This window comes from Palaemon carinicauda, chromosome 37 (assembly GCF_036898095.1).
Source record: "Palaemon carinicauda isolate YSFRI2023 chromosome 37, ASM3689809v2, whole genome shotgun sequence".
Classification (NCBI taxonomy): Eukaryota; Metazoa; Arthropoda; class Malacostraca; order Decapoda; family Palaemonidae; genus Palaemon; species Palaemon carinicauda.
In genome coordinates, this window is record NC_090761.1 from 74,978,179 (window position 1) to 74,990,678 (window position 12,500).

The 12,500-nt window shown below is 27.7% G+C and overlaps 1 pseudogene; it reads right to left on the reverse strand.

Moving 5' to 3' along the window:
- Positions 1-12,500, reverse strand: part of LOC137629383 (uncharacterized) — a 42,558-nt pseudogene that overhangs the window by 17,765 nt on the left and 12,293 nt on the right.

Below are 12,500 nucleotides of genomic sequence, written 5' to 3' on the forward strand. Positions count from 1 at the left end.
TATATATATATATATATATATATATATATATATATATATATATATATATATACATTGTATATATATATATATATATATATATATATATATATGTATATATATATATATGTGTATATACCTATACTGTATATATATATACATATATATATATATATATATATATATATATATACATATATATATATATATATACATATATATATACATACATATATATATATATATATATATATATATATATATATATATATATATATATTTATTATCAATAATATTATTGAAATATCAAGACACAAGTACCTTTTAACATCAAATTCACTCCAGACTGTCATGCCCTAAGTGATTTATTTTTTTATTTTCTAAAAGCTACTTTTTCCAGGGAAAGGATTTGAGTCTTTCCCGGGCCGCGTTGAAATAAAAGTGACAGTTGTCTATTTGGCCCATTCGGCTAAAAATAGAAAAAAAAATAAATATTTCGACTCCGCATCAGCATTATAACTTAATTCAATTTTTTATTTTATTTTTTATTTTTTTTGAATGGAAGCTTTTCGAAATTTTCATGAAAATTTGTACCATAAAAATTTTCCTATGTTGGTATTCAACAAGTAGGAGTTGCGCAATAATAAATCTATAGTCAATTTTTTTTAGTGAGGCAGAATTTCACCGACTCGCAGGGTTGTCCTTTTAGCTCGGAAAAGTTTCCCAATAGCTGATTTGTCGGACAAAAATACTTCCGACCAATCAGCTTTTAGGAAACTCTTCCGAGCTAAAAGGGCACCCCTGCGAGTCGGTGCAAATAAATCTATAGTCAATTCTTTCTAGTGAGGCAAAATTGCACCGACTCGCAGGGTTGCCCTTTTAGCTAGGAAAAGTTTCCTAATAGCTGATTTGTTGGACGAAAATACTTCCGACCAATCAGCTTTTAGGAAACTCTTCCGAGCTAAAAGGGCACCCCTGCGAGTCGGTGCAAATAAATCTATAGTCAATTCTTTCTAGTGAGGCAAAATTGCACCGACTCGCAGGGTTGCCCTTTTAGCTAGGAAAAGTTTCCTAATAGCTGATTTGTCGGACAAAAATACTTCCGACCAATCAGCTTTTAGGAAACTCTTCCGAGCTAAAAGGGCACCCCTGCGAGTCGGTGCAAATAAATCTATAGTCAATTCTTTCTAGTGAGGCAAAATTGCACCGACTCGCAGGGTTGCCCTTTTAGCTAGGAAAAGTTTCCTAATAGCTGATTTGTTGGACGAAAATACTTCCGACCAATCAGCTTTTAGGAAACTCTTCCGAGCTAAAAGGGCACCCCTGCGAGTCGGTGCAAATAAATCTATAGTCAATTCTTTCTAGTGAGGCAAAATTGCACCGACTCGCAGGGTTGCCCTTTTAGCTAGGAAAAGTTTCCTAATAGCTGATTTGTCGGACAAAAATACTTCCGACCAATCAGCTTTTAGGAAACTCTTCCGAGCTAAAAGGGCACCCCTGCGAGTCGGTGCAAATAAATCTATAGTCAATTCTTTCTAGTGAGGCAAAATTGCACCGACTCGCAGGGTTGCCCTTTTAGCTAGGAAAAGTTTCCCAATAGCTTGCCCTTTTAGCTAGGAAAAGTTTCCCAATAGCTGATTTGTCGGACAAATATCCTTCCGACCAATCAGCTTTTAGGAAACTCTTCCGAGTTAGATTGCACCCCTGCGAGTCGGTGCAAATCTGCCTTACTAAAAAGAATTGACTATAGTTTCAATTTCTCCTCAATTCTTAAATACATGACCCACATGATGGCAAGAAACATATGTTTGACATAAAATATATCATCGTAGTCATTAGTCTTCGGTGACTTACCCAATAATTCGTTCTTATCAATTAACATATCATTAAGATATAACTAAAAGTATATTGATTCACTCACCCAAAGAATTACAATCAGAGTTCTCTAAAATCATATCTGTGAATTTTTTTATTCTATTTATTTAAAAGGCAATTGCTTTTACATGATTTCTTTATACGGGAAAAAACTGAATTAAATATAGCATATTATTATTATTATTATTCTCATTGTCATTTATATGATTTGATATTATAATTGTTGTTGTTATTGTTGGTGTCTGTCCCTGTTAATATTGTGGATATTATTATTATTATTATTATTATTATTATTATTATTATTATTATTATTATTATTATAATTATTATTATTATTATTATTATTATTATTATTATTATTATTATTATTATTATTATTATTATCAAAGAATTTTATGGTTATTTGAAAAGAATGATTTTTGTTGAAGATTTTAAACAGTATAAAATGGTAATGTTGTGGATATTATTATTATTATTATTATTATTATTATTATTATTATTATTATTATTATTATTATTATCATTATTATTATTATTATTATTATTATTATTATTATTATTATCATCAAAAAATTTTATGGATATTGGAAAAGTATGATTTTCTTCAAAGATTTCATACAGTATAAAATGGTAATTTAAATATACAAAAAAAAAAAAATACAAAAAAATAGCAAAAGTTAAATGTCAAACTATTTATCACATATAACAGCAACGAATCGTAAAGACAAACAATTAAAAGGGTCTCAATTTTCATACAGGACGATTTATTGAAACGAATATACTGTACACATTCCTTCATCTAGTTTATGTACATATTTACATCGATGTGACATTTCATTTAAGACATTGCTTTAAGATTTTCCATATTAAGCATTTTATATTCTTTCGTTTATATATATATATATATATATATATATATATATATATATGTATATATATGTATATATATATATATATATATATATATATATATATATATATATATACATATATATAAGTTCATATTTACAGTTACATATAAACAGCTTGCTCTACATACAATTCATTTATGTTTCATATGTATATACTGTGTATGTATATATATACACATATATTTTTGTATATATATATATATATATATATATATATATATATATATATATCTATATATATATATATATATATATATATATATATGTATGGATATATATATATATATATATATATATATATATATATATATATATATACATTTACCTATATATGTATGTGTATGTACATATATTTGTGTCTGTATGTACATTTTATATATATACATATATGCATGTATATAAGTGTATAAATATACATGCATACAAACATATATACATGCATGATACTTATAAGAGCCGGTATTGCTCATATGCAAAAAAAAAAAAAAAAAAAAAAAACTATGTGAATTTTTACCGGTTTCGCCCATTTCTAAAGACATCTTCTAGAACAAGGCTTCTCAAAGTGGGCTCCATGGAGCCCTAGAGCTCAACGAGTGAGTTTTCATGGGTTCTAGAATCTCTTAATTTCTTGTAATCAAATTATGTTTTAATTTTTAACCATCATCAACTAGTGACGTTTTCTTTGGATTACGCATCACGCCTTTATATAGGTATATATAAATATATTATCAATTTATTCTCATCATTTATTTATTTCCTTATTTCGTTTCCTCACCGGGCTATTTTTCCCAGTTGGAGCCCTTGGGCTTACAGCATCTTGCTTTTCCAACTAGGGTTGTAGTTTGGCTAGTAATAATAATAATAATAATAATAATAATAATAATAATAATAATAATAATAATAATAATAATAATAATAATAATAATAATGATAATAATAATAATAATAATGTATAAATTGCCCTTATCTTGTATCATATGCAAATGGTGTTATTAGGCAGCTCAGGGAAAATAGCCCAGTGAGGAGGAGAAATAAGGAAATAAACTATATGATGAGTAATGAACAATTAGAATAGAATATTTTAAGAACAGTAATAACATTAAAACACATCTCTCATAGATAAAGTATAAAAAGAGACTTATGTCAGCCTGTTCAACATAAAACATTTGCTGTAAGTTTGTAGCAGAAGTATCTTTTAGTTTAGAAACAAATGTCAGGAACTGATATCATCGAAAATAGTCTTCCAATCTCTTGTTAGTGATTTTAGTAAGAATGCATTTATTACATCCTATAGAATTGTTTTTTGAATATCAATAACATTATTGAAATATCAATTCACTCTAGACTGTCATGCCCTAAGTGACTCTTTTTATTTTTATTTTCTATAAGCTACTTTTGCTAGGCAAAGAATTTAAGTCTTTCCCGGGTTGTGTTTGGAGCCCATATAATTGCTAAAAATCTAATAAAAACACAGAGTAGAAGATTTGATGGAGTGTATGATCGGCAAAAAATACGTACATTGCATAGAATGTGTGGCCCTTTCTAAAACTACAATTTCAAAACGTACAAGTCTCAAGGTTGAGTTTTGCCAAGACGAACTTATCAGCTTTGCTAAAGCTAAGAATTTCTCTCTCCAAATTGACGAATCTAAGGACATTGCTCAGTTAGCCATAATCATTATCTCCTCCTACTCCTATTGACGCAAAGGGCTTCAGAAAAAAAAGAGAGAAAAATACCTATAATACTTGTAATTATTCATTACATTCATAATCTTAGCATTGAATGATACAGGCCATGTTATTGTATAAGTTTTTGAAACTTTATACAAAATGTGAAGACATATTTAGTCGAATCGAATCCTTTTTTGAGGAGCACATTCCATGGCAGAACTTTTAAGCATATGCACTGATGGGGGGGGGGGGGGGCAATACTCAGGCGTATGATAAATTTTACAGTAGTAGTTCAATCACTGTGTAAATACTCTAGAGTAGACGATGTACAGAGAAATAGTCGAAACCAGTAAGCATTAACATAGTGCTTGTTTTATTTTGTATCTTATTAGCAAGTATTCCTTTGATACACACATATCTATATATATATATATATATATATATATATATATATATATATATATATATATATATATACATATACATACATACATTTATATATATATATATATATATATACATATATATATATATATATATATATATATATATATATATATATATATATATATATATATATATATATATATACATATATATATATACACATGTATGTATATAATATATAATAACAGCGTATCTACATTCTTCCCAGTGTTTATTACTCACAAACACGCATATATATATATATATATATATATATATATATATATATATATATATATATATATATATATATATATGTGTGTGTGTGTGTGTGTGTGTGTGTATCTGTGTATGTATATATCTGCATGTATACTGACTCAACACGTCCACATAAACACGATAATCTCTACTTCGATTTAATGGCAATAGTATTTACACACTCTAATAAAGGTGATTATTGTTCTATATCATTTAACCACGAGATCAAAAGACGAATAATAGCCAAACTACCTATTTCTACTGAAACTACAGGTACAGGCAGACAGACCTTCCTCGAGGTAACATTTATATTTCAAGAACAATGACTGAATCGGGCTAACTAAAAACTGGTACCTCCGGATAGATATTTGCTCTTGTGTTTCCAATAGCGACGACTGCCCACCTTTGGTGACCAACGCACGTTCATCCCTTCCGAGATATCAGATTCTGATTCTAGTGGTGGGGCCAAGAGAATGAACCATTCTTTAGATATATTTGAACATATACAGATGAGGATTCATTCATACAATGAATAGTTTTCTTGTCATCATATTCGAAAATGTTTGGAGGTTACGACATCCGTTCAGGAAAATGTTTGGAGGTTACGACATTCGTTCAGGGTATTATGTTTTTCATTGCATAGGGAAAATATGATAGTTAACACATTTACACAGATATAAAGCATTTATTGAACATATACAGGAGACGAGGATTCATTCATACAGGGAATAGTTTTCTTCTCATCACAGTCGAAAATGTTTGGAGGTTACGACATTCGTTCAGGGAAATGTTTGGAGGTTACGACATTCGTTCAGGGAAATGTTTGGAGGTTACGACATCCGTTCAGGAAAATGTTTGGAGGTTACGACATTCGTTCAGGAAAATGTTTGGAGGATGCGACATTCGTTCAGGAAAATGTTTGGAGGTTACGACGTCCGTTCAGGAAAATGTTTGGAGGTGACGACGTCCGTTCAGGAAAATGTTTGGAGGTGACGACATTCGTCCAGGAAAATGTTTGAAGGTTACGACATTCGTTCAGGAAAATGTTTGGAGGTTACGACATTTGTTCAGGAAAATGTTTGGAGGTTACGACATCCGTTCAGGAAAATGTTTGGAGGTTACGACATTCGTTCAGGAAAATGTTTGGAGGTTACGACATTCGTTCAGGAAAATGTTTGGAGGATACGACATTCGTTCAGGAAAATGTTTGAAGGTTACGACATTCGTTCAGGAAAATGTTTGGAGGTTACGACATCCGTTCAGGAAAATGTTTGAAGGTTACGACATTCGTTCAGGAAAATGTTTGGAGGTTACGACATCCGTTCAGGAAAATGTTTGGAGGTTACGACATTCGTTCAGGAAAATGTTTGGAGGATACGACATTCGTTCAGGAAAATGTTTGGAGGTTACGACATTCGTTCAGGTAAATGTTTGGAGGTTACGACATTCGTTCAGGATATGTTTTTCATTACATAGGGAAAATATAATAGTTAACACATTTACTGTACACAGAAATAACGCATTTATTCATACAGGGAATAGTTTTCTTTTCATCACAGTCGAAAATGTTTGGAGGTTACGACATTCGTTCAGGATATATTTTTCATTACATACGGAAAAATATAATAGTTAACACATTTACACAGAAATAAAGCATTTATTGAACATATGCGGGAGATGAGGATACATTCATACAGGGAATAATTTTCATCACAGTTGAAAATGTTTGGAGGCTACGACATTCATTCTGTAAATTATCAGTTTTTCATTGCATACTTGAAAACATAATGGGTAGCACATTTATACAGAAATAAAACATTTCTTCAGCCTTAAAAAGAATATATAGAAGTTATGACATTCATGAAGGAAATAGTTTTAGTTTTATCAAATTGGAAAAAGCACTGTAAGTAAAACTCTTGTGGAATAAATTACTTTTTAACAACACACCAATGAGGTAATGGAATAAAACCTTGCGTGTGAAAAATATAATTTAAGCAGATTTAGCAAAGGTCATCTGGTTAAATATGGATATCTCATTTTCATAAATACTAGGTGTTGTTTTCAGGGACAATATAAAAAAACAAGAAAAATAAATAAATAAAAGGACGTTCATTGAATGATAGATAATTATCAAAATAGACATAGTTTTTACAAAAACCATAAAGAATCTAGAATTAATTGCACAATTAGATGTGATTAACACAAGTAGTAAATTCTATTACTATTTCACGGTGTATATCACTTGAATTAGCCTTACATCCTGATACAGAATAAATAAGAATAACATTGAAAATATTTATGTAATATATATATATATATATATATATGTATATATATATCATACATATATAAATATATATATATATATATATATATATATATATATATATATATATATACAATATGTATGTATATACATGTATATATATGTATATAGACAGTATATATGTATATATATGTATATATATATATATATATATATATATATATATATATATATATATATATATAAATATTCGTATATATATATATATATATATCATACATATATATATATATATATATATATATATATGTATATATATATATATATTCATATATATATATATATATATATATATATATATATATATATATATATACAATATGTATGTATATACATGTATACATATATGTATATAGACAGTATATATGTATATATATGTATGTATATATATATCATACATATATATATAATATATATATATACATACATATATATATATATATATATATATATATATATATATATATATATATTGTTAGGAGTATTGAATTTATGTAGATAGGTTATTTTTATAGTGTACATTGTAAATGTTTTGTAGTTCATATTTTTCCCGTATCTGTCTGTGTTGTCCTTGCGTATTGTTTAGGTGTTTGTATTCCTCATTCCTTGGATGGATGGTTTACTTCGGCCATTGGAGCACCACCAGGAATTGAGATTTCTTGGATTTGTCATAGTGTAAATAACTCTGGATTAGATACAAAAAGTGTTACATCATTTGTACTTTTTAAATTGTAAGTATTGCTATATTGCATTTAAGGTTCTGTTGACGCTTGCTGTGTATGTATGTATTTTCTGCATTTTCTTGTGTTTAATATTGACGTTATTTTCCTGCATTATCTACGGTGTATTGATAATCGATTTATTTGTTACTTACCTGTTTATTTTGCTCATTTGCTCATTTTGCTCATTTGCTCATTTTAAATTGTAAGTATTGCTATATTGCATTTAAGGTTCTGTAAACGCTTGCTGTGTATGTATGTATTTTCTGCATTTTCTTGTGTTAAGTATTGACGTTATTTTCCTGCATTATCTACGGTGTATTGATAATCGATTTATTTGTTACTTACCTGCTTATTTTGCTCATTTGTAGTAATGCTGTACAATGTAAATGTTCCTGGAGTTTCGTTAATTTACATTCGTTATTGTTTTGGTTTCATTACTCTTGTTATCTTACTTTTACTTTTACGGGTTTATTTCTCGCCCTCCATCAAACACTAAAGGTCTGTTCAGGCGGGCCTTGGTGTGTGAAAAAATAATTTCTTTCCAGGTAATATTTTGCTCTGTATCGTTATCAGTTATTTCGCTAGCATTTGTATTCAGGCTTAATAGTTTTCAGGTCACTATTATAACACTTTCTAAAAAGATAAGTCTTCAGGTTTTTCTTGAAAGCTGCTACATTATTGCTATTCTTGACATCGAGTGGAAGGTCGTTAAAGAGTCTCGGTGCAGCATAACTGAACGTTCTTCCTCCTATTGCATGATTCACACTAATTTCGAATAGTCTATGTGGGTCATCGGCATGTCTAACTCTTACAGCGGCGCTGGTAGCTTCAGGGTAGGGGGGTAGGGGACCAAGCAATCACGAAGATATTTAGGCTTATCACTTGTAAGTGCTTTGTGAGTCAACAAGCAAATTTTAAATTCAATTCTAGCCTTAACAGGTAACCAATGTAGATCGATCAGTGCAGGAGTTATTCTCTCCCGAGGTTTAATGCCTTTTATCAGTCTAGCCGCCCGGTTTTGCACATTTTGCAGATTTCTTAGTAGTGTATTGGGCAATTTGTAGTACAGAGAATTGCAATAATCAAGCCTTGATATTACATGACTCATCACTAAAATTTTTGTACTGCCCTCTATTAAATATTTTCTAATAAATGCTATGTTTGTCAGGTGATAGTTACACACTTTCACTGTGTTCACAATTTGGTCCAAATTTTTCACAACAGGCACAATCCCAACATCAGCATCACCAATTTTTATACTTTGAATTAACTGGTAATTCTTCAAAGCCACCTTTGTGCCAAAGAACATACATTCTGTTTTATCATCATTTAATTTGAGCTTTTTCCTCTGCATCCATGTTCTTATTTCAGTCATTATCTCATCAATTTTCTTCTCTGTATCTTGTGTTGTTGAAATTGAGAGGTAAAACTGAGTATCATCTGCATATAGTTTAAAACCCACTTTTTGTTTTTTCAAGATGTGTGATAGCTCGATAGTATATATGTTAAACAAGATAAGGCCCATCGTAGAGTTTGCTTTATTCCGTATTATTATTTATTTACTCTTATATCATACTTAAATTTAATGCTATTTAAATTTGGATAAGAGCTCTATTATGAAATTAATCTAAGTTAAGGTATCATTAAATGTCTTTTTGTTTATTGTCTATGGCCGTTTGGAGCTCCGCTTCGTACTGGCATCAGTGAAATGCTGGAAAGGGTATTGTCTATGGCCGTTTGGAGCTCCGCTTCGTACTGGCATCAGTGAAATGCTGGAAAGGGTATTAAGAGGCGAATGGTCGTAACAATATATATATATATATACAATATATATGTATATATGCAGTATGTATGGATATATATGTGTGTATATGTATATATATATATATATATATATATATATATATATATATATATATATATATATATATATGTGTGTGTGTGTGTGTCTGTGTATGCGTATCAAAATATAAAAACCCTTATAGAAATAAAGTAGTTCAGATGAATATATCTTACATCTCTTATTTGATTATATTTTGCAACTTTTATGGATAAAAACAATCAATGCAAGAGTATTATTCAGTGTTAAGCTGATTATTAATGGGTCACATAGAGGCACTATGTGATCAGAACATATTAACATTATTCAAAATTAAATGGAAATTTAGAATTCGTGAAATTTTCAATGTAAAGTTTGTTGTCATAGCTAAAGAAATATATGACAAATACATGAAACAAATTAATAAATATTGAGAAAAGATACATCTTTCCTTTTTTATAATTCTCGATATGTTTAAAGATATATATATATATATATATATATATATATATATATATATATATATATATATATGTATATATACTGTATATGTATATATATATATATATATATATATATATATATATATATATATATATATATATATACTGTAATATATATATATATATATATATATATATATATATATATATATATATATATACAGTATATGTATATATATATATATATATATATATATATATATATATACTGTATATGTGTATATATATATATTTATATATATATATATATATATATATATACTGTATATGTATATATATACTGTATATGTATATATATACTGTATATGTATATATATACTGTATATGTATATATATACTGTATATGTATATATATACTGTATATGTATATATATACTGTATATGTATATATATACTGTATATGTATATATATACTGTATATGTATATATATACTGTATATATATATATACATATAGATATATCTTTATATATATATATATATATATATATATATATATATACATATACATATATCTTTATATATATATATATATATATATATATATATATATATATATATATACATATATATATATGTATATATATAAGTATATATATGTATATACACATATATATATCTTTATATATATACATATATATATGCATGTGTATATGTATATATATACTGTATATGTATATATATACTGTATATGTATGTATATATATATATATATACATATACATATATCTTTATATATATATATATATATATATATATATATTATATATATATATACATATATATATATATATATATATATATATATATATACATATACATATATCTTTATATATATATATATATATATATATATATATATATACATATACATATATCTTTATATATATATATATGTATATATATATACATATATATATGTATATATATAAGTATATATATATATGTATATACACATATATATCTTTATATATATATACATATATATATGAATGTATATATACATATATATCTATATATGTATATATACATATATTATATATACATATATATACATACATACATATATATATATATATATATATAATATATATATATATGTATATACACACATATATTATATGAAAAGAAAAATCCCACCTTGAAAGGAATAATCAGTATAAATTTGTTTTCCTGTTCATCAAAAGATATATAAATCCCGACACCTCAGTGAACCCCGAGTACTACACTGTACAGAAGAAGAAGAATATACACAGAAGGCATAAACCAGGACCCACTTAGTTCTAAGTGGGTCCTGGCATAAACAAGGCTAGGGTCTTTGTCGTGTCCCTTCGGTCCTAGGATGCCCCTGCTTGCTTTTAGCTCATTCCACCTCCTAACAGGATGAGGTCTTCATTGCAGAAACACCCTTAACCAAAGGGGAACTCAGTAGTGCGCTGATCTCCACTACGGCAGCTTATTTCTGGACCTTGACCTTGACTTTTGACGTAGGATTTTCACAATTGAGAGATGGATTCTATTTTCTATGCTTTTTCAAAATCATAATATCTAATTAGTGTTCAGGAAATTATTTTGTATATAGTTTCCAAAATTGATCATGAAGAGTACATCAGTGAACGTGATTATCACTTAAAACTCACCAAATGGTATTTAAGTAAATTAGACCTCTTTCATAGGAACTTGTGTACAGTATTTGATAAATATGTTAAAAATTAAATGTAGTTCTTTCTTGAAGAACTAATAACTACCTCGACCTAAAAAATGGTGGTTTTACTAAAAGGAACAGAAGTTGTTGTTGCAAGAACAGGATTCAACCTTTTGCTAGAGATTGTGAAAAAAAGAGTAAAATAAAGCACATTGATTCATAATAATAATGGAAAATTTACTATGAAAATATGCACGAACTCTAAACTATATATATAGTTTGGTTTGAAGTAATGATTGAATTTCTTTCGAATATAAACATTGATCATCCTGGTTCATAGAACATAATAATTGATAATCTAGATGCA